At 42.3% G+C, this 24,862-nt stretch overlaps 1 protein-coding gene across 17 annotated transcripts in view; it reads right to left on the bottom strand.

Annotated features, from left to right (window-relative positions):
- Positions 1-24,862, bottom strand: part of FGF9 (fibroblast growth factor 9) — a 94,954-nt gene that overhangs the window by 38,832 nt on the left and 31,260 nt on the right. For 4 of the 17 annotated variants that reach the window (XR_008291956.1, XR_008291960.1, XR_008291997.1 and 1 more), the window contains one exon: positions 4,792-5,173. The exons of 1 other annotated variant lie outside the window; for it this stretch is intronic. The gene's annotated coding sequence lies outside the window, so the exon portion shown is untranslated. Of the gene's footprint in view, positions 1-3,287; positions 4,463-4,791; positions 5,174-14,268; positions 14,371-17,382; positions 19,129-24,862 lie in introns of those variants that run through there. 12 more of the 17 variants (XR_008292017.1, XR_008292035.1, XR_008292013.1 and 9 more) reach the window with 12 other exon arrangements.

The raw sequence follows: 24,862 nt of genomic DNA, 5'->3' as shown, positions 1-24,862 counted from the left end.
TACAGTGTAGACAAAGACAAAGAGAAAATCTTGAAAAAGACTAGAGGGGGGGCGGGGAATCCTCCCTATAGAGGAACAAAGAAAAGAATCACATTGGACTTTTCTTCAGAAACCATGCAAGCAAGAGGAGAGTGGAATGACATATTTAAAGTGTTGGGGGGACAAAAGAAAAATACTAACGATAGAATAGTTTACAGAAAATACAAATGGTTCTTAAACATTAGTAAATAGTTTCAATTCCATTTATAATAAAAGAAATGTAAAATAAAACTGCAGATATACCATTTTTGCTATAATTTGACAACTATTTAAAAAATAATATAAAATACTGTGTTAAGAGTTTGGGGAATTCAGATGCTCTCATATATCACTGTGGAGATGAAGTTGTCACAGCCTTGAGGAAGGGCACTTTTGATAATATCTACTTATATATCACAACTGCACAGATCCTTTGACTCAACAATCTCTCTTCTGGAAATTTATCTTCAGTATCTATATACACATGTACAAAATCCTGTGTGCACAAGATTCCTCACTGTAGCACTCTTTGTAGTCGCAAAAGACTGGAAACAGTTCATGTGTCCATCAGGAACAGGTTATGGGACATCTGGGTGTCTCAGTCAGTTGGGTGTCTGATTCTTGGTTTTGGCTCAGGTCATGATCTCAGGGTACGTGAGACTGAGCCCCACGTGGGGCTCTGCACCACTCTCTCCCCGACTCAGAAGCATGCGTGCACACTCTCTCTCTCAAAATAAATAAAGTTTAAAAAATGAATGACTGGTTACATGAATTAAAATAATTCCATAGGGGCGCCTGGGTGGCTCAGTCGGTTGAGCGTCCGACTTCGGCTCAGGTCATGATCTCACAGTCTGTGAGCTCGAGCCCCGCGTCAGGCTCTGTGCTGACAGCTCAGAGCCTGGAGCCTCTTTCAGATTCTGTGTCTCCCTCTCTTTCTGCCCTTCCCCCGCTCATGCTCTGTCTCTGTCTCGGTCTCGGTCTCTGTCTCTGTCAAAAATAAATAAACATCAAAAAAAATTTTTTTTAATAATTCCATAAAATAGAATCTCAAGCAGCTTGGTAAAGGAAAAAAAAAAAATAGGGAAGGTTTTTGTATGCTACCATGGACTAAACTCCAAAAAATACTGTTGAAGAGAAAAATACAGTCCAGAACAGTATATGTGTTATGGCATCATTTATGTCCTAAAGGAAAACCTTTATATTAATACATATAAATAATATCTCTAGAAATATGTATAAGAAACAAAGACAATAGCTTTGCTTGTCTGCTGAAAATCATATACCTAGGGGACAATGAATAGGAGGGAGAATTTTCACTGCATACACTTTCTTACCATCTTGAACCACACGAATGTAGCATTTCTTTACAAAAACATAAGCACGGCTTAACTTTTTTACGTAATTACATATTCCTCTTTGGAAGGAATGGAAGTACAGCACCTGGTCTTGGGAGGAGATGCAGAAAATGTGATCAGGGAAGACTTTTCTGCACACGACCCAGGTTCGTGAAATAACACATCTCTGAAAATGTAATAGAGTCAATCTCCAGATGCTGCTCCTTTCCATCTCTTTCAGGATAATTCTTGTGTGTCCTTAGCAGTGTTCAGCATTTTCCCGGTTCCTTTTACCTTTCTGCCTCTCCTGGTTTCTCCTATCATAAAATGTGACCGGCAAAGTCCTAGGACTTTCTTCACTTACAATTGTCCCAATATTAGATCACATTGCCGGTTCAAAATGTCCCACCTTCCAGTCCGAGTTCATTCTCACGGCCTGCAAAGCTGCCCAACTTCCTACCGTAACCTCCCCTCCTTGTTTACCTCTCCATTCCCATGCCTCTCCACTTTCCTTTTGGTCACTCCAGCATAACTCATTTTAGCTCTTTTTCTTGCCTCTTTCTCTACTTTCCCCCACCCCCACTTTTAGAATATGGATGGGGTATAAGTAACAACAGCAACAATAATAGTTATCACTCAATACACGCCAAGAATTTCACTTGCCCTATTTCATTTAAAACTTCATTACACTACAAATTCGACATTATTACCTCTGCTTGTTAGGGTTGAAGAAACTAAGGCTTAAAGGGGTTAAGACACTTGACTGAAGTCACACAGCTGAACAGCGATGAAGCAGGATCCTAACACGGACCTTCCAACGCAAAAGTCTGTGTTCTCCACTCCTAATTCTTTGCAGTTTAAGATTAATTTGTAACCAGATTCCCACTGAGTTATCTGTCTATATTCTCTTCTCTATTTTTTTTCCTAACTCTGCCTTTGGTTATCATTAATAAGAATGCTAAATTTAACGGAACATCTATCTACTTCGTTTCTTATAGTTTGATGCTTTTTAATTGCCAAGTTTCTAATATTTAATAAGTACCTAAAAACATAAGACATAGGAAGAACAGAAAAAGTATAAAATAAAGTTACATTAAGAAGCATAAAATAATATCAGAGGTGTGACTGACATTTCTGGAAGTCATATATCAAATGAAGTAAAGGATGAGTGAAAAAGAAGAGGCATCTCATTCCAATTATCTACCTACTAACATAAACGTCATACTTTTATTCAACAGTTGCTTTTCTGGGTCGCCTGGGTGGCTCAGTCAGTTAAGAAGCTGACTCTTGGTTTCAGCTCAGTTCATGATCTCACAGTTTCATGAGTTTGAGCCCCAAGTCTGACTCTGTGCTCAGAGCCTGTTTGGGATTCTCTCTCTCTCTCCCTCTCTCTGCTCCTCCCTCACTCGCTCTGTCTCTCTCAAAATAAATAAACTTAAAAAAAACTGACTTAAAAATAAATAAATAGTTGCTTTTCCATTTACATCAAAATCTCTTTAGAGTGGGAGAAAACATCTAGAAAATGTTTTCTTTTGTACAGCCTATATTAATTTATATCCATGCATGTCTAGATATTATTGATTGTATGGCAGATATTTAGAAATATGTAAGTTCCTGCTGATGCTATATTCCACTAGAGAGCGTGTCCCTTTTCTTCTTAGATATGAGTGGCTGATCATGTGAATCCAATCAATAATTGAACTGGGCTGGGGCTGGGTTCCAGTTTTAGTAAGACTCTACAGATCTTTGGTTCACCCAGTTCCTTGAGTATAGCCCTCCCTACTTCTGATGGAGAGCCCAGGGGGTGTCTGTTTCCTCAACTCTAGAAGAGTTCAGACATTTTCAAACCAACTTTCCAGGTTCCTTACCCTTACAAAGCTTCAAAATCTGGCAAAAGTCTTTTTTTTTTAATGTTTATTTGGTGGGGGGGGAGGGGGGGGCGGTGCAGAGAGAGAGGGAAACACCGAATCGGAAACAGGCTCCAGGTTCCGAGCTGTCAACACAGAGCCCGAAGTGGGGCCCTAACTCACGAACCGTGAGATCATGACCTGAGCTGAAGTCCGACGCTTAACCCAGGAATCCCAAAATCTGGCAAACGCCTTAAGGCCAGGAAGAAACAGCCATGTGCTTGAAGCGGCCCGATCCCCCAGAGGCATCTTGCTTTTTAAGAACATAAGCCTGTGGGAGGTTTCATTTGCCCCTTAGAAACTTTCAGCTTCACTTCCCCGCATCCTATGAACCCTGAGAACTCAGCAAACGTCCTGTGGAGAAAACCAGCTTTGAAGGTGAAGCCCCTCAAGTTTGTAATATTTTCACACTAGGCCCCCAGTTGGTTAGAGCTTTGTTGGTTTCTCTTACCTTTACTAGGACCCTCTGCCCAAGCCACGCCTGATCCTCAACCTGTGCCCAGAATCAATAAATGTCACCAGGGCCAAAAACATCTGTGGGTCTGCAGCTTACCTGCAAGCAATTTCTCTCTCTCTGTGATCTTAGTTCATCTACTACTCATTTCTTCCACAACCCAGGGGCGCCTTTCCAGATTCATTTTTGTAATTTCTCTAGTTTTTCCTAGTTGTTACAGTAGAGTTACTGGCCGGCCTCAGCTAACTGCACAGTATCCACAAGCAGAAGTTTCACATTTTATTTCTGAAGGTGACAGGATTATTACGATAAGGATTCTACCTTATATGTCATGATGTTTTGTAGTTTTCGAGGGTGTGACACATCCACTATCCCAACGTTTACCAGGTCCGTGGCATAGGGTAAACTAGGGTACCCGACTCGGCGGGACATCTCTGAAGCCACACCCGTTGGGCACAACCGCCCACGGGGAAGGGAGGAGGGTTCTCCTCCGTTCTTCTGAGACCTGGCTTGTCTGCAGTCCCTCTATATGAAGGACATGAAAACAAATGAGAGCTTATTTGCCAGGCTACACAGCATAGTCTCCAACAACGGACTCACGCTTGTTAGTGTCCGCTTACAAGAATGCTTGAATGCACGCAGATTCAGGCTGATTTCAGGTTATTGGTGAATCACCTGAGATCTTCATAAAGGTGGGTTTACAGCACTTATGAAACATTCACCACAGACAGCATTTTTCCACCGGGTTACTGATTGGAAGAAATGCAAAATCAAAACAAAAAACAAAAAACACACAAACAAATAGAAAACAGAGAGGGGGACAAACCATAAGAGACTCTTAAATATAGAGAACAAACTGAGGGGTTGCTGGAGGGGAGGTGGGTGGGGGGCCGGGCTAAAAGGGTGGTGGGCACTAAGGAGAACACATGTTGGGATGAGCACTGGGTGTCGTGTGTAAGAGATGAATCACCGGGTTCTCCTCCTGAAGCCAAGACTACACTGTATGTTAACTCACTTGAATTTAAATAAATTAATTTAAAAAATAATAGCAACATCCCAAAATTTTCTAAGGAGACACACACACACACAGCAGTAAAACTGTACCCTTTATGAACCTCCCGGCACATTAATTTCATGAATTATGCTGGTATGTAAACTTACCTCTAGAGAACCATGCTGGCTTCTCGATATTACAGACCTGGGAGGATATGTTTATCCTTACTATCTCTCTAGACAGGTTTCCCAAGCTGACCTTTCGAAGAAGTGGAATGTACACCATCTTTAAGTACCTTCTAGATAGCTTCTGCAATTCGACAAAGCCCCTGTCGCTGTGGCAGAGTAGCTGCTATTAAGCTGAGCTGGTCTCTGGCGTGGTAGCCGGCAACACTTACGTGGTATTCTCTGAAGGAGATTCAGGAAGTCCCTATGGTCAGAAATCCTCTCCCAGCATCAGTGCAATTCTTTTAGAAATCGGAGAGGGGAGGAGAGCAAGTCTTAGTCATAAACTGGTCAAACCCAGAAGCAGCACAGTTAATATCAGCTTGTGTGCGAGACTCAAGAACAGTTACACAGCGTGGGTTCAAAGAAAACTCAAAACTAGAGCCACGCTCAGCACACGACATCACCACAGACAGTAAATGCTGGGTGGGGGGGCATTATTATTTGCAGTACGTGTGAGCTCCTTGAGGGCAAAGGAAGTCAAGTCATATTTTCGTGCTCTAATGTGATCACATGCGATTTTAATCAGCCATATCTGGGAATTGTTTGTTTATTTTTTTTCATGTAATATATTTAATGTAAGGGAATTGTTTATTCTAATGTGGCACGATTTGCTTCAGGACACAGCAAAACAGCAGAAGTTCCTTAGTATTTCTGAGTATACCCCCAATGGAGAGAATGCTGTATTCGGAGTTACTTCTTCATGTGAAAAAGAGATTCAGCTCGCTGTGCTCATTCTTAATCTCTGAGCATTTCTTTAATCGTAGCTGAATTGTACCTTTTATGCACTCAGTTATTCATTTTACTTTGCGCCCTTCCAATGGAGTTGGGTGATGATGTGGCACTTTTGTCTGTCCATCGTAAGTACGTATCCAATTACGTGGATTTTGAGTGGGATGGCTACCAGCGACTAGCCCGAAGCCTAAAACCGTGGCTCTCCAGAGTTCACTTTTCCTCAGTAAACATCATTGGGATGTGACCTAAATTTGAAAACAGAAATTGAAGTAAAACAGGAATCGTCACGCCCCTAAAGAAAAAAGGCGCGCTTCACTTGTCAAGTTGCGGGAAAATACTGACACCATACGATACGATATGGAACGAGCTACTGAGCCTTTGCACGTTCTTTCTCACAGAACAAGATGAACAGGAGTGCTCTCTCAACCCATCAATCCCGTTAGCCACGAAAGAGAAGATGGCGTAAAACAAGCAAAACAAGACTGCGTGGCAAAGGAGAAAGAGCGTATTTTTCAGAAGGCCTGCCATCGGGCAGACTGGACAAGCTCTTCAGGGACTCCCAGGCCAGTTTCCTCATCTGTAGCCCGGGGATGAAAATACTTGCCCTATGCCTGTTTGCAGGATAAAAAGAGAGCCCGTGGAAAAGGTCGCGCATCTGAAAGGGCCCCACAAAGTTACATCTTATTAATGAGCGCTAATCGATTTTGCTTTTTTCAACAGAAAACTAAATAAACAAAGAGAAAATGAGATTTATGAAGATTAAGTCGTATCAAGAGAGGAAGCTGGGAGAAATTTTAAACACAGCGTGACTGCCTCTGCACAAAAACATTTGCACGGGGTGGGGGTTCGGGAGGAGAGGAGCCTCCAGGAAATGCACCGAAAGCTGACACGAGTCATGTTCTGATCGCGAACGCGAGTGTGTGCGCCTTCCGTTTCCCACATTTTCAACAGTGTGTTTAATGTGACTTATATGAGAATACTTTTTTTTTTGAAAGCTAGACGATGCCTTTTTCATAGAAATTACCCACTTCCCAGCAAAGACATTTAAAATGTTGTTTTAGATGCCCCAGAGGTGTTTGTAGCAATTGCTAATATGACGTGCTTCATTCAACTCATCACTTATTGAGCACCACGTGCCAGACTCCAGAAGGAGACAGAATAAATGAGATAGAGGCCTGTCTTCCTTCTGTCCCTTGATAATAAACGGTGGTTGTTCTTCTGTTGTAAGTCAGCTTGAGCATTAAGGCTTAAGGGGAATCAGAGGAGGGAGCGAGAGAGGGAGGGGGAGGGAGAGATACATATTCCAACAACTGTGAGGGCCGGCAAGGCGAGTTGAAAACCTGTGGGGCAGGCCTGCAAGCCAGAAACTCGGGAGCAAAAGCTGAAGCTGCTGTGGACAGGCGAAAGGTTTCCCACCCCAGGGAAACCTCAGTTAATGTTGTTAAAGGCTTTCAACTGATTGGCGCAGGCCCACCCATATTATTCGGGATAATCTTTACTTAGAGTCAGCTGATTATACATGTTAGCCACGTGTATGAAATACCTCAGAGCAACACCCAGATAAGCGTTTGATTAAATAACTGGGAACGATAGCCTCGCCAACTGGACACATCAAACTGACCCTCAGAGCCTCTCGATATTCTCTCCCACCTATGCTAATTTAGTTAACGCGACTACTTTCTCAGCTCATTTCAGACCTCACCAAACACAGAACTCTTAGGAAACAGTGCCCTTGCTCCATCCCTGTCTTCCTTCCAAGGCCTGCTTAACACAACGCTTGGTCGATTGGGAACTTTACACTTGACATATTCTTATTTCAGGTAGGTGGTTGTTTTAAATTTGGTGACGACCAAGGTAGCGAGGCACTGCAAAAATCGGTGAAAAGCAAAATCCGCTCCCTGTGAACCACCATGTCAAATGTGAGGAGGCCAAAGGTGGAGAAGAGCTATCACTCCCACACTGTAGGCTCCCAAGGTTTTCGACTGTTTTTCGTCATCAAACTTTATTTTTATTAGACGATCTCTTATTTAAATTTATTTTAGCCTATGGTCCCTTATTTATGCGACTAGCCTTCCTCATGCCTTATGTGTCTACACCAGGGGTTCTCAACTGGGGTGATTTTGCACCCCCCACCCCCACCCAAGGGGCTTTCTGACATTCTCTGGACACATTTTTGGTGGCTACACTTGAGGTCACACGGTAGAGGCCGGGGTGCTACTGAACATTCTACAGTGCACAAGACAGGATCCCACAACGAAGAATGATCCATCCCCAAATGTCAATAGTGCGAAGGTTAAGAAACCCTGGTCTAGACGATACCGGTATGAGTTCTGCCACAAATTCTGATCAAGTTCCTCAAACACTAGGTCTATGGAGAAAATAAGCTTGTTAAATTCCCTTAATCTTTAGTTTCCGAACTTGGCTGAAATTACTCTTTAAAATCATGTCCGAGTTTTTGGTGATTTTTGGAAGGGTGAAATGAATAAAATATGTTCACTTTTAAAATGGCTGAAAATATTAATGTTCTGAGTCAGTGAAAGTTACTGATTGTAGTTAAACTATTAAAACTTGAGAGGCGGCTGGCTGGCTCAGTCTGTAGAACACAAAACTCTTGATCTCAGGGTCATGGGTTTCAGTCACACGCTGAGTACAGAGATAACTTAAAAATAAAAATCTCTAGGGGCACCTGGGTGGCTCAGTCGGTTGAGCATCCGACTTTGGCTCAGGTCACGATCTTGCAGTTCATGAGTTTGAACCCTGCGTCGGGCTCTGTGCTGACAGCTTAGAGCCTGGAGCCTGCTTCAGATTCTGTGTCTCCTCTCTCTGCCCTTCTCCTGCTCATGCTCTGTTTTTCTCTGTCTCAAAAATAAATAAAACATTAAAAAAAAAATTTTATAAAAAAAAAAACTAAAAATCTCTAAACCATTACAACTTTAAATATAGTAGTATGTATGATTTAGTTTATCATGAAACATAATTTACATTATTTTTTTAAATAACATAACATTTATTTAAATATTTAATTTAAATATTAAATATTTAAATAACATATTTCAAGTGATTTATTCAATTTTCATTCACTATTTATTTATTTTTATTTATTTATTTATTTATTTATTTATTTATTTATTTATCTATCTATCTATATAATTTATTGTCCAGTTAGCTAACATACAGTGTATACAGTGTGTTCTTGGTTTCGGGGGTAGATTCCCATGACTCATCGCTTACATACTCATCAGTGCTCATCCCAAGTGCCTTCCTCAATGCCCGTCACCCATTTTCTCCCCTCCATCGTCTCCCCATCAACCCTCAATTGTTCTCTGTATTTCAATCTCATGGGTTTGCTTCCCTCTCTGTTTGAAACTATTTTTTTCCCCTTCCCTTTCCCCATGGTCTTCTGTCAAGTTCCTCGTATGAGTGAAAACATATGATACCTGTCTTTCTCTGACTGACTTATTTCACTCAGCATAATACCCTCCAGTTCCATCCATGTTGTTGCAAATGGCAGGATTTCATTCTTTCTCATTGCCAAGTATTATTTCCTTGTATATATAAACCACATCTTCTGTATCCATTCACCAGTTGATGGACATTTGGGCTCTTTCCATAATCTGGCTATTGTTGAAAGTGCTTCCATAAACATTGGGGTACATGTGCCGCTATGAATCAGCACTCCTGCATCCCTTGGGTAAATTTCTAGCTGGGTCATAGGGTAGTTCTATTTTGAACTTTTTGAGGACCCTCCACACTGTTTTCCAGAGCGGCTGCACCAGTTCGCATTCCCACCAACAGTGCAGGAGGGTTCCTGTTCCTCCACATCCTCGCCAGCATCTGTAGTCTCCTGAGTTGTTCATTTTAGCTACTCGGACCAGTGTGAGGTCGTATCTCAGTGTGGCTTTGATTCGTATTTCCCTGATGAGGAGTGACATTGAGCATCGTTTCATGTGTCTGTTGGCCATCTGGATGTCTTCTTTGGAAAAGTGTCTTTTCATGTCTTCTGCACATTTCTTCACTGGATTATTTGTTTTTTTGGGTGTTGAGTTTGGTAAGTTCTTTATAGATCTTGGATACTAACCCTTTATCCGATATGTCATTTGCAAATAGTTTCTCCCATTCTGTCGGTTGCCTTTTAGTTTTGTTGATTGTTTACTTTGCAGTGCAGAAGTTTTTATCTTGATGAAGTCCCAATAGTTCATTTTTGCTTTTATTTCCCTTGCCTTCGGAGACGTGTTGAGTAAGAAGTTGCTGCAGCTGAGGTCAAAGAGGTTGTTGCCTGCTTTCTCCTCTAGGGTTTTGACGGTTTCCTGTCTCGCATTTAGGTCTTCCATCCATTTGGAGTTTATTTTTGTGAATGGTGTAAGAAAGTGGTCTAGTTTCATTCTTCTGCGTGTTGCTGTTCAGTCCTCCCAGCACCATTCGCTGAAGAGACTGTCTTTTTTCCATTGGATACTCTTTGCTTCTTTGTTAAAGATTAGTTGGCCATACATTTCATACATCCAATTCTGGGCTCTGTATTCTATTCCATTGGTCTATATGTCTGTTCTTGTGCCAGTACCATACTGTCTTGAGGATTATAGCTTTGTAGAAGAGGCTGAAGTCCAGGATGCTGATGCCTCCGCTTTGGTTTTCTTTTTCAACATTACTTTGGCTATTCGGGGTCTTTTGTGGCTCCATACAAATTTTAGGAATAAACCTAATCAAATATGTAAAAGATCTGTATGCTGAAAACTATGGAAAACTTATGAAAGAAATTGCACTTGATCTTAGCCAAAAGGCCGAGAAGCAATTAAAATAAATTGAAGAAGACACAAAGAAATGGAAAAACATTCTATGCTCATGGATTGAAAGAACAAATATTGTTAAAATGGCAAGACTACCCAAAGCAATCTACACATTCAGTGCAATCCCAATCAAAATTGCACCAGCGTTCTTTTCATTTACCGTTTAATTGAACTTGTATTCAAAATCTATTCAAAATCTATTTCATCTCAAAAGTAAAATAAGAGGAAGTTTTTTAAACTATAACTGTAGCACCCTCATGCCCCATGAATGTAATTCATAAGTAACACAACATATATTTTTCTGCTAACAATCCTATATATTTATCACTAAAAAAAAAAAAAAAGGTTGAAAATACAATGAAAATTGTGTGGTTTTTATCATCCATTGTATTAGTCAGGGTTCTACATATGCATATACATAGAGAGATATTTACTACATAGAATATTATTAGACTTTATATATAAAGATTACATATGTATGAAGATTATTATATAGAGACAGATTACATGAAGAGACTTATTATAAGGAACTGACTTATGTGATTACAGATGCTGGTTAAGTCCGAAATCTGCAGAGCTGACGTTGCAGTTCACGTCTAACGGCTGGAAGCTGCCAAGTGCAAGAGACAGTGCCTAGTTCAAAGGCTGTCTGGCTGAAAGATTCTTTCTTACTCGGAGAAGGTCAGCCTTTTGTTCTACGCAGGCTATACACTGATTGGCTGAGGCCCACCCACGTTTATGGAGGGCAGTCTGCTTCAACTCAGTCTACTGATATAAATGTTAACCTCATCCAAAAATACCCTCACAGAAACACCTAGAATAATGTTTCACCAAATACCCAACATAAATTGACACATAAAATTAATCACTATGGCCATTCAGGAAAAAAAAAAAAAAGACACCTGGAAAAGGGGGAAAAATTATAAATAACTTACAATATCCAAGATATGGAAACAACCCAAGTGTCTTTCCAAAAATAAATGGACAAAGAAGATGTGGTGTGTGTGTATATATATATATATATATATATATATATATATATATACACAATGGAATATTACTCCACCGTAAAAAAGAGGAGATATTGCCATTTGCAACAACACAGATGGACGGATGGACCAAGAGAGTGTCATGCTAAGTGAAACAAGGCAGACAGAGAAAGACAAATACTGTATAATTTCACTCGTGTGTAGAATCTAAAAAAAAAAAAAAAAAAATGAATAAACAAAAAGAAGAAATCAGAGAGTAAACTGATGGTTGCCAGAGGGAAGGGGGTACAGGGTTGGGCAAAATGGGTGAAGGAGATTGGCGGGAGATACAAGAACAAAAGGCACAGCATAGGGAACATAGTCGATGATATTGCGACAGTGCTGTGTGGTGACAGATGGCAGCTACACGTAAGTGAGCACAGTATACCGCACAGAACTGTTGAATCACTATGTTGTACCCCTTAAACTAATGTCACATTGTGTGTCAACTACACTCAAAAAAGTTTTTTTAATTAGTAGCAACTTAACATCAATAATAAGAATTCTAGTTAAATAGAATAATTCAGCCCCATGGTAATAGATAAAACCGTTATTTTTCTAGTGTGGTAGAGACTGTTTAGAGTCACGGAAAAGTTTCATAAATACCATTGGCCAGGCTCGGCCATTATATACATGAATTATTACAGTACCTTGAGATATAACTCGTCCAGGCCTAAAGATTCAAACCTATTTAGTATACTCAAGTACCGACTTATCAGAGCCATACAGTGGAATCACATAATTGGAAGGAAACTTTGTGATTATCCCCAAGTCCCCCCAATAGTGACAAAGAAAAGCAAGACGTTGATTTAGATTTGTCTTGAGTGTTAGACAGAGCCTTGATTTGGGATACTTTAAAATCATAAGCCTATAAATATCGGACTGGGATTCGATGCTGACCACAAACAAATGGGAAACATGCAAACTTATGTTGGCACAAATCATGTTTCACTACTCCTGTTTTTTGCTGATGTCAAGAGTACATTGGAAAGATTGCCTTGTAGTCCATGGAGTATGGTTAGTATCAAAGAAACCCCAGGGGTAGGTCTCAGTCCTGGCTATGCCTCAGAATTATGTGTGGAGGAACATAAAAACATAGCCGCTTGGGACTCATCTTAGACTCTCTGCTACAATTTCCCTCCCCTTCTGGCGACAATGCTAATCTAGAGTTTTACTTTAACTTTTGACTTGCTTTATGTAGACATGTCCAAAGCAAGAGAGCAAAAAAAAAAAAAAAAAAAAGTATTAGACATGAAATTATGATTTTTTTTTGCCTACAATTTGGGGACCTATGTTCTCAAGGGACACTGCCTCTTACTCATCACTAAAAGAAATACAAGCCCAACCAAGAGATAGGACTTTCAGTCATGAAAAATAAGACCTTCTTACGAGTCAACGATGGTCTCTTTCCTTCGTGAGAATTGTTCCACTTTATTTAGCCAAGAATCAATCACTCAATCAATAGTAAATTAGTTAAATAACAACTATTTAATATATATACTTATTTATATATTAATTCTAGGCTACTACAACAAACCAATTCTCACAAAGGAGAGAAACTCTTCTTTTCCATATATATATAGAGAGAGAAAATATATATCTACAATATCTGTATATATAAATATATATCTATAAAAATATATAGAGAAATATAGAGAGATAAATAACATATATATGTCATTGCATATGTAATACAAGTTTGCTGTAAAACATTCAGACAGTTCAGAAGTACATGGATTTTTAAATCTCTCCCATCCCTTCATAGGCACTCGCTAGTATTTGACGTACATCCTTCCAGAGCTTTCTGTAAGTACCCATACATATGCACATATGTATAGGGGTAGTTCTTTAAATGGGAACAAATTACACATAATGACATGCATACTGCTTTTCAAAAACCAGTACTCTGGGGGGTGGGAGCAGAGCGGGGGTGGTGGGGGGCGCCCTGGGTGCTCGGTCAGTTGAGCATCCAACTTCGGCTCAGGTCATGATCTCAGGGTTCATGAGCTTGAGCCCTGCGTCGGGCTCTGTGCTGACAGCTCAGTCTGGAGCCTGCTTTGGATTCTGTGTCTCCCTCTCTGCCCCCCTGTCCCTGCTTGCGCTCTGTCTCTCTCTCTCTCTCTCAAGAATAACATTAAAAAAAAATTAACATTAACATTAAAAAAAAAAAACACCAGTACTCTACCATTGATATCCTCCTCTGTCAGAGCAGGCAGACTTCCCTAGTTCCTTTTCAATGGCCGCTTCACCTTCCATAGCATCGATATACCATAATCCAACAATTTTCTCCTATTGATGGATGTGCGACTTGTCAACAGTTTTTCACTCACAGTGGCACAGTGAGCATCCTTTAAACTAGACACAGTCCACCCTGAAGTCGGCGCCCCTCCTTGCCCAACTGCAGGGAGTGGTGTCTGAGACACGGAGAGCTGTGCCCTGGGGTTGGGCAGAAAGACCTGCCCCAAGTTTCCTTTAACTTAGTTCTTGGTATTCCGGGCTCCCTGATGAGGCTTTCCTTGTATGTTTATACTAGTTCAATTCTAGCCAATAAATACGCATTGAGCCCCTACCAAGTGCATAGCCCTGTGCTGGATGCTAGGAATTCGATGCCACACGACACACGGTCCCTGCCCTCAAGGGTCTCACCACAATGCGGTGGTGGGTACCAATCTAGTAGTAGCAAGAAACGGCAAAGGGAGAAGGAAAGTAGGTAGAATGGCCGCACTAGGCCCTGCTCTTACCTGCGCTAAAGCTTTACTAATTATGCCCCCCCCTCCCAGACAAACCTACCTGGTCTCTCAGTCACTACCTAACATTCAACAGATGAAATCACTCCAAGAACGCCTCAAATAGTTCTCCTCCGGGTGATATGTTGACTATATATCTTGGAACCTAAAAACAAAAACAAAAACAACCAAAAAGACTCAAACAACATAGAAATATATATTTCTATGCCACATACAGGGGCATCATGTGCGGTGGGGTGCACATACAAACGTGTCTAGAAGTGGTGAACCAGCCAAATGTTCCCTGTGTGTAAGCCCACCCCTCTACCAACACGTTAGACACAATCCACATTTGTTCTCTAAATGTACAGGTCCATGTATGGTGCACTATTCTGTGTTTATCTCCCTTAGACAATGTATTGCTTATTGACGTTAAATAAGTTTACAGCTATTTCGAGTTTTTAAAGGTAGAAGAAACAAAGCTGAAAGATAGTTCATGCCCAGCTCTGGGAAGACCACGCGTAATTTATCTCATTGTTTTTCCTTTCTTTGGCATTACATTCCAGTCCTCATTGCCATTCTTCCATATCTTCGAGTCTAGATTTCTTTCCTAGCAGCTGGCATGGCTCCTTCCGTACCACCCTCCTTGGAGATGGGCACCGTCCCCTCCAAGATAACAATTCTTCCTATACTTGAATCACATCAGAAAGTCTAGTTTCAACTGTGTCTTCCCAAGCTCCATGACCCTGATTCCCTCACTTCGCTTTCATTTTCCTCACCTTCCAAACTTAGGCGAGATGTTTGGATTTTCACTGCCACTTTCTACTCAGTAGGACATGCTCTTCAACACCACCCAGTTGTTGAACCCTGCAAAGTCAGGGGTCTTTGTCCTGGTAACCAATGTATCCAAGTCCCAGGGAAGAGGGGCTGCGCCATCTTGGGTGGTCCACAGAGATTTGTTGACTGACTGAACGCATGTCCCCGTCTCATCTTTCCACGTTCCCAGGCCGATTATATCCGATACATAGGATGTTACGACATTAACTTTACCTTCATTTCTGCTTTCTAAAACGCAAGGTGATGTTTTTGTGCCAAGCCCCAACTTTGCCATTATTAATAAGGAAGCAGGTTGTCTAGCTTACAGGTCAATGAACGTTGACACTTGGGTCAGAAACCAATTTTTGAAAAAAGGCTAATGCTAACATCTTTCTTTTCCTTTGTGAGTGATTATCTTCTGTTCAACTTTTGTCACGGAGCACAGTGATTTCTAGAAGAATGTCTTTGGCTTGGAAAAGCCAGGGTAGATTGACTCTGAGATAAAGTAAAAGCTACCTCCTTCACGTTCCCTTTACCCCAGGTAGGTTTGCTGTCGTCCCCTAGATTATGCAGAAAGGAGGGGAAAATCTGAAAGAGGAGTCTGCACAGCTATGAAGGCTCCATTAGACCTTGGCAGAGGCCCAAAGAGACCACCAAGCTCGCTCATAAATGCACAGTGTCTAATAAAAATGTGATGATGATTATTATTATGCATTTATTGAGCAGCAAAAATGCGCTAAATTTAAAAATGTATGTACTCTGTTATTCATATCTCCTGATGGGTATGTAGAAACTGCTGGCTGTTTGTTTTCCCCAGTAATTAGCACGTTGTTTTCACAGCCTGATGGCTGCCAATGGTCACCATTCTGCCCACATGCTTGAGGTTTCCGTGGCCCAAGGACGACACCTAACCCCCAGCACCTCACACCCGTAAGGCTTTGTTGTGGGCCAAGTTCCAGTCTATGATGGAGTCGATATGGCACAAGCATGTTTAACAAGTCTCTTGCATTTTTTTTTCTATTTCTCCAAAGAAAAACATTTGAGCCTTCAAAGTGAGGAATTTGCTTCTTAACCCAGAGATCACACACAAAAGTGACTTCGAACCTTAAATCTACTTCTCGTTCAGAAATCACTGCAGGAAATCACCAACATCTTAGGCAAACTCCCATTCTAGTTAGAGAATAAAAACAACAACAAATTAGTTCCTGGGGGATTTTCGGACGCTTTCAACAACCATTACTTTGCAAGCACTTTATCCACTCTTAGGCAAAGTGTCTTAAAAATATAGCCAATGTTTAATAAGAGGGAAACCACAACCTGTATTGCAAACCAGAAATAGGTGCCTTGTGAACTGCTTGCTTTCTCTAAATTCTGCAGTGAAAAGAGTAAAATCAGTCGATAGGAAGTTCTTATTTTAAATTAGGTGAAGTCTGCAATTTTTCCTTGTGCTCCCTCTTAAAAAAAAAAAAAAAAAAAAAAAAAAAAAAAAGCTACAAGTCCCTGAAATGACTCAAGCCAAAGCAGAGAACGGATATTACAGGACCCGACTTGACCAGGCACACCTAAGGCCAACTGCTCAAAAGCTTCCTTCCCTGCTTGCACCTGCAATTATTTTCATGCAAATAGTGTTAAGTTAAATTGGCCACTTGTGAGCTGAATTCAGCACTGTCTCCTCGTTCTGAGCGGATAAGGGATCATCTTCTAGTGAAATTATATTTTACGAGCAATTTTTGTGTCTGCGTGCTATGGCTGGAACAACACTTAACCCTGAAAATGACAGCAAGAACTTTTTTAAAAAACTCCCATCCACCAAATGTATTTGCGACTTTCTCTCATCTCCACTCTTCCGTGATGATGAGTCAGCAGCTATAATATGCGAGCAAACTCCAAAAAGCTAAGAAAAATTTGAAGCTTCCCCTTCCCCACCCCCCACACACAAACAAAAACGTCCAGATCTGGGTCAGTCGATTCTGCTCAGGATAAATTACTCTGACGAAAAAGACCTAGCGTATCTTGAAATCCACGCAGTAAACATACTGCCCTCTTCAATTTTTTCCTTATGTAGGTTTTATATTTAAACACGTTTGCGGCTCATTCAACACCTATGTCTTTCTGTAGAGGAGATGTGGTGTGTGTGTGTGTGCGTATAGGCCAAATTTACCAAGGTACTAATTCCGCAAAAACGAAGGGATCCAATCGTTCCGAGAAAGAGCGCTCGTGCCTCAAAGGGGACTGGTTCTTCTCGGGATGGGGGTAGGGTGAGGCCAGAGAGGTGCCCGGGATGGACAGTTTAAGAGGCCCTAGTGCCGAGGAGCTGACCCTGCCCGGGAGGGCCCCTAGAAGGCAATGCCTCCTTACTCACTGTCGCAGTCCAGGCCCTTCTGGGGTCAAGTCGGTGCTGCCGTGACGGCACGAGGCCGGTCTTTCCCACAGAGTGAGTAAAGCCACGTGACCTCAAACTACAGTGGCTTTCACGGCCAGGCCTGGAAGCCCCAGTTCTGTCACCGGAGGTGTTAAAACCTGCGACAGTAAACGAGTCCAGTGATTTGAAACGGCACCGACCGGCTCTCGTTCCCGGCTACAGGCATCCACCCGTGTTGACGGATTCTCATCGCGGGAACCCTCTCCTGCCTTCGGTGCCCCCACATTCCCTCCGAGACGTGGCAGGTAACTCTGAAGGCCGCGGCTGGCGGAGGGTCGGCGCCCGTCTGCCGGCCACGGCTCTGAACTTGCTAAGTGGGATGCCATGGGTAGAAAAGGGGGCTACCTCCCCGGCAGGAGACGGACCCGGGGAGAAGGCGCGCTTGCTCTCTCGCCTGCTGCTGCAATCTTGGTCTTGCAAAGGGGCACAGGTTGGTGTCACGTCGTGTCTATTTCGGCTTTCTCGGGAGACGCGAAAACCCCTTCTAGCCGGCGATGCTGAAGTACCAGTCACCGAATGGACATTGTCACAGGCCTGTTGCTGCTCAATGAGATTAGTCTCTAACTGATGCACACGGGTCTCATTGAAAAGGCTATTCTGTAATTGTTGCCATTAGCGAGGCCACCATTAGGCAGTTGCCTAAACTTCCTGGAGGGACCCGCTGGCGGCTCTGGCCGCCACGGTTCACTCACGTAGAACAGCAGGAGCCGCACTAATTTCCAGTCCCCGTCCATTAGGGGAGAGCAGCCGCTCATTAGAGGTCCTACCCTCTCAACTCCAATTACCCCGAGATAATGACAAAACAGGGAGCACACTAGAAACTTTCAGAGCTTCCCAATCATTCCTCCCATTCATGCTCTCTGCTGATTACATCCACAGAAATCAAGCCCAGACCCCGAATCTTCTCACAGGCGGGCATGTCCGCAGCATCGGCCATGTGAACGTTGGGTCACGTTAATTTAAAGGCTGAGAGCTTTCATCTACACTTAAGACTTTGAGAAAACGCTGCACATAATAAAGCAGTGCAGAAAGGGCCGTTTCGCCCTTTCTCCCCACCCTTCTTCACCTTCCGAGGAGAGCAAGTCTCAGAGCCACGTGAGGCAAGTCATCAGTCCCAGAAGGTTTAACATCTCTTATCTTTGCAGAAAGCTGCACGAACATAAAGCCCAACATGGACATCCCATCTCCCCGTGTCATGTTAATTTGGGAGTATAAAGGTGGGGGCAGGCCAGCGGAGAGAGAGAGAGAGAGAGAGAGAATTACTTCCCAGGAAAGCAGGAAATCGCACTAATCTGCTTTAAAAACGGCACCGTCACCCATGTGCCAACGTATCGGCCCTCTAGGCAGAGCAGAACCCCTGAGCCACAGGGACCGCCCTTCACATACTTTTATCTAGTGTCACCAAAATTTCACTTCTATTCCCTCGCGCTCTGATCCGCTTACTGCATCGTCTGTTTGCAATTTCACACTAAATTCAAAAGCCACAGATTTTTACTTTCAGATTCCTCCACTCACCCTTTTTGGCCACTGAGCGGAGTTTGCGTGTTTGTGTACATGTGTCCTCCTCGCTCGCGGCCCCCTCTGAGATGGCGGCCCCTTTCTGATTCTGGCATGCGATCTGCCAAAGTGTCATGTTACTCACGTCTGAACTTATTAATGGCAACGTCTCCATAGTGCTGTAACTGTCTGAATAAGAAGAAAATGTATCATCCAATTGTTTCGCTGTTTTAAATGGATCAGCCACTTGTTTTCCGCGTTATGTAAATATTCTTTCAAATACGCAGAAGCATACTTTGGAGACTAGTGTGTTACTGACAGGCCTTGTTCGTAGGTGCTAATGAAGGAGATGTTTTTACAGATAAGCCAAAGAGCACAGAGCTCATGTAGTGCAAGAATACTGTTAGGAGATGCATTTCCCATGGTTTTCTGATGTCCTAATCTAATATCCCCAAGTCCCAGTGGAAAAAATTATAACCGTTTGGAATGTGGTACAACTGTCAAAATTACATGAAGTCAGTTCTGCAAACAGCAAAACATAAGTCAGTCTTCTGTTTATTCTGTGCCAGTATGAAAATATAAACGGTCGCTTCCGGATGGAAAATGGTAACAAAGAATACAGGCGCCCTCTTCTGGAGAGAGCTAGCGCTTCCACTTCGAAAACCTATTCGCCAAATCAGAGAGGGTCCCGAGTCCTAAATACACTTTTAGACACGTTCACCTTCCTCATTCTTGCTCGAGCAAACACTTATTCTACCAGGCAGAAGCATCACCAGCTTGTCATTTTCTGGACAAGCAAAGGCCTTGCCTCCGGAATCCTTCTTGGCGGACTTACCTGGGCGTGCCCTTAGCCGGGTGAGCTCCAGGAGGGTCTGCCTTCTAGGCGCCTCCTCCGTGGGGATTTCAGACAAGGCCTGGGCCGCCCAGCTGACAGCCACTCCCGCGGGTCCCACCCTTTCGGGACATCCTGAAACCACATCTAGTGAAACTGGTCCCTCCCTTTATCAGACACTACATTAATTCTATCTTCATTGTGTGAAAAAGAACCCCTGATACGGATAAATCTTATGATCACTGTCGTCAGGGAAATAACGGTGCCATTCTTGCATGCAAGGGCGAGGGCCCTCCGGCAGCATTTCTCGCGACAGATGTGCATTGCTAGCTGCTTGGCAGCCTCTCCCCAGACGGCCGGTGCTCTGAGGATGGAGCCCATCCCCTCCTTTGACTGTGGCACTCTCAGGGCCTTGCACAGTTCCTGGCCCACAGCGTGTGCTTAATAACGAGGGCTTGAATAAATAAATTCCACTTCCGTGTCCAATGGTGGCTGGCTTGAAGCCGCAGCCAAGAGAGCCACAGAAGCAGTAGACACACGGTCACAGGAAGCACAAGCAATCGTGGTTGGGACGGTAAGAAGTCCCCCTTCCCAGCCACAGGAGAGCAGAGGTGAAAACAGAGAAAAGGCAGGACAGCCAAACCTCTTTGACTGAAGCGCGGCACGCCCACCCAATGCTGCTGTACCCAAACCTGAGTGGGCACCAGACTCATCTGGGGGGCTTCTTACAGGTAGCCGGAGGGCCCCACTCTAGAGTCTCTGACTCAGCAGGTCTAGGTGGGTCCCAAGAAGGTGCTGCTCTAACAGGTTTCCAGATGGTGCTGATGCTTTCGGTCCAAAGCCCACCCTTCAAGAACCACTGATAGAAAGCTGTGTTTCTCACCCCGACTGCACATGAGAACCACCTGGAGATTTTTGAAAACATAGGTTCCCAAGACACCTGAAATCAGAATCCATGTGGGTGGGACCCAAGCAGAAGTAATTTTAAAGCCCACCCCCACACCCCAGCCAGATAGAAGACTTTTCTAGACAGAAAGGCTTTGCCAAAGCCTGGGGCCCAATGCCTGTACAGGCTATCTGTTTCAGTGACGGAAACATATAATACTACATCTCTTTACTGCAAAGCCTTCCCCTACACTGTCTCATCTGAGCTTCAAACAATCCTGGGAGATAAAGAAGGCAAAAGTTTTAACTCAATTTTAGAGAAAAGAAGGCAAAGTGACAGCTCTTGGACTTCGATCAGATTTTTTTCTAATGTCAACTTTAGAGTCAAATACACCTGGAATAGAGGTATAACAGAGGCCATGGAAGAACTGAGCGAAGTGGTCTGGAGATTGGCAACAAGTCTGAACTTAAAGGGAAAAGTGAGCTATCACAACCCAGGGTCACTTGGTGGAAGCTGGACCCATGGTGGACCGGGTAGAGCCACGGCAACCAAAGAAATGCCTGGCTTCTCCCTTTCTGCCAGATTCTTCCTGGAGCCGTCTTTTAGCCCGGCCAATGTGGAGGCCGCCTGACATGGGAGCAGTGTGCGAGGTCAGCACAATGGTAAGGATCCGAGTGTAAACAGGCCCACAGCTGGCCACAGGAATGTAACATGCCCATATAAGCTGGGCAACCGTGGTCAAGTTGCCTGACCTCCCAGGAGTGCAATGGGCCTCTCTAGAAAATGAAGATTACACATCTGGGTTGAATAACTGCACGAGGTCATGCAGGTAGCCTCTAGCACAAACCAGGCACTGAGTAGGCACCTTCTAAGCATAGTTTCCATCTCTTCACCCGGTCCTCTGCTATCTAGGCTGCTGGTGTTCCTGTAGCTGCCCCACAATCCCAACACTACTGGAAACAATGGGTCCACACATTAGCAATGTCTGAGCTGAGCATTTTCCCACAGTGCACTGCGATTAACTGCCTCCATGACTGCAGACCTCTTCGTCACAAGACGGCTATCGCTGTCACGGGTGAGTTAGATCAGTACTAGAGAAAGGTAGCTACCATGGGATACCGCAAAACAGTGTCCAATAGGTGCTGAAGGCAGGGCGCTGGTCAGTGTAAGGACCTGCTTACCATACTGCTCAGAGAAGCGATGCCACTACTGATTAGACAGACATGGAGGTATGAGGTGTAGGCTGGCCCCCAAAATATTGTTGCCCCTTCCCCTTGGTTGGCGGCCACAAGCTGTGGAATTGATCTGCCCTCCCTTCCGATGGGATATCCACGAGAAGAAACATTTTCTGAAGATATTTTCATGAACACACAGAGCATTTATTTTTATTTCACTATTTTTAAATGATTTTTAATGTTTATTTATTTTATTTTTCAGAGAGAAAAAGCATGCGTGGGGGAGGGGCAGAGAGAGAGGGATAGAGAGATTCTGAAGCAGGGGCTAGAGATAGAGAATCTCCGAAGCAGAGATTTCCGACCAGGGGCTCGAAGTCACAGACCATGAGATCATGACCTGAGCCAAAGTCAGATGCTTAACCAACTGAGCCACCCAGGGACCCCGAGCACTGTTTTTTATCATCAGTCAAAAGCAGCAGATTCATCTTCTGGTCACCTTTCATCTACAGAAACTGGACGCACATTACATAAGAATCAATCAATAAAAAAGAGGTAAGAGAAAAGAAAGAGTTGAAGGCAGGAAATGTAGTTTCATGATTATTTGGTAAGAAGTAAACAAGACTGCCAACATTAAACCTAACATGGCAGGCTTTGGTTTTGCTAGTCATATCTAGAACGCTGAATTATTAAAGCCTAATAGCAAGATGGTGTTTAAAAAAAAAAAAAGAGGGGCGCCTGGGTGGCATAGTCGGTTGGGCGTCCGACTTCAGCCAGGTCACGATCTCGCGGTCCGTGAGTTCGAGCCCCGCGTCAGGCTCTGGGCTGATGGCTCAGAGCCTGGAGCCTGTTTCCGATTCTGTGTCTCCCTCTCTCTCTGCCCCTCCCCCGTTCATGCTCTGTCTCTCTCTGTCCCAAAAATAAATAAACGTTGAAAAAAAATTAAAAAAAAAAAAAGAAAAAAAAGAAAAATTTTTATCTGGAAGATTATCTAGGAGTCAGTAGACCTAGGTTCTATCACTACATCCAGCACAAAAAACGTCAAGTCTCTGGATTCATTTTATTTCCTTTGTAAAATTAAAGAGTTAATAAATAATTTTAAAAGTTTCTTCCAAATCCAAAATTATATAACTCCTTTATTCGAAAAAGAGATTTCAAATTTCACCTTTCACTTTTAACAACTCTGGTTTTATTTAGCAATATATTGTCTTGTTTTTATCGTGTGTACACAAACCAACTATTATCCCACTGATAGTAGGAGGAGGGTTAGGTTTAAAAGAAGCAATTTGTTAGTAGTGTGGTTCCCTGACTTTCTCTCCGGGAGGGAACACAGTACCAGAGTTAAGAAGGAAGACTGGAATAGGACTCTCTATGGGCAAATCTCGGAGCCTCCTTCTTCTGTGCAGTCAACGGAGTGACCTCCCTCCTTGGGCTGCTGGGAAATTAAATGAGCCCATACATGTTAAGCGTGATGTCAGGGGCCAGGCATGTGGCATCAGTTACGTTGACCATTATCACACCACCTTTAAGTTCTAAGAAGAAACTTGTTCTCTTTGTTAGTATATAAGAAATTTGTAGAATATCATACCAAAATTTATCATTAAAAAAGAGTATCTTAAAATTATAAGGTCAATTAAATCGCCATTCAAATATTGCTGAATATAATGGGCAAATGAGTCTTTTTCCCTTGTTATTACTACAATTATTAGAATAATAATATATTTTTTTCCATTCAGATAGCACTTCTATTCCTAAAGACTTTGGTGTATTTTTCCTAAGTGTTTTCTTTAAATATCTTGACTATAGGAAATAATCCCAGTTAAAATGTAATGTGCTTTAGAGGAAATAATCATTATGATGTAGTTTTACAATCTTAAACTTTATTAGGGAAAATTTATATACCCTTTGTCATCTTCAATATTATTTTTAAAAGCATCACATTTTAAGGTAGATTTTACTATTAATTATTATTATTGTCAATAATAATAATAATTATAACCATTAGCCATTGGCAGCTGCTCAGAGAAGCTAGAGACTCAATAAGCTTCTTTGAGTTTAGCATTTTCATGCAACATATAATTTTAAACTACTGAAAATAGATTTAAACACTAGTAATTCTATATTTGTTTCCTTAATAGTGTTGTGACGTAATAGATTTCCTTCCTATTTAAGTTGTTTCTTCCAGCTGCACACACTGCAATTATTCAAAACTCTGGAATTCACATTAGACTTAGATACAGACATTCTGGTGAATCTTACTCAAGTTTGGAGTCAAATGTATCAATTAAAATTGTTAATCTTGACATGTTTTATTATGCTTCTTAATTCAGCTTATTTCCGAGCCTAGAGACAAAAGTATATATATTTTCACATTATAACAACATCTTAAAAAGAAAACTATCAATAAAAGAAGTAATAAAATGAATAACTCTAATAAGAATTTAAAAGACTTAATTCCACTAGTGTTACACATCCTAAACATTCTAGAATTGATCGTTTCATCTGAGTACAGAGTATCGATACTCACCAGAAAGGAATCCAAAAGTGCTCTACTGTTTCAAAGGATCATGGTGAAATGACAGTAATATGTGCCTTAGAAAGTTTTCCAAAAATCATTCACCTTCCTCAATCCTACTTAACTTACATTTCTTTCAAGTATCTTCCTTTATATTTTTATATAGTACTCTGTGCTGCCTCTATCCAAACTCATATCCACCATATTCTATTTCATTACATTTAAAGAATACAAGTATTTGCTTTGGGGTAAATAAAACTAGGCAATTATCTCATTATTTCATTCACCTCATCAAAAGTAGTCAGAGTTTTTAAAAACTCATAGTAGTAGAACTTGTGACATCATCAGATGTCATCGGGCTCTCAGATCTTGGTGCATGTAAGAACGAGCTGGGAGCTTCCCATCCCACAGAGTTGCAGTCTAGATAGTATGAAAGGCCCTCTCAACGTGCAACAAGTAAATTCTACATAAAAAGCCATTTTTGACACATTGGTGGCCTCTCGGGAATTAAGCTGTGG

This window comes from Acinonyx jubatus, chromosome A1 (genome assembly GCF_027475565.1).
Source record: "Acinonyx jubatus isolate Ajub_Pintada_27869175 chromosome A1, VMU_Ajub_asm_v1.0, whole genome shotgun sequence".
NCBI classification, from domain to species: Eukaryota; Metazoa; Chordata; class Mammalia; order Carnivora; family Felidae; genus Acinonyx; species Acinonyx jubatus.
This window is presented reverse-complemented; position numbering and strand designations above follow the sequence as displayed.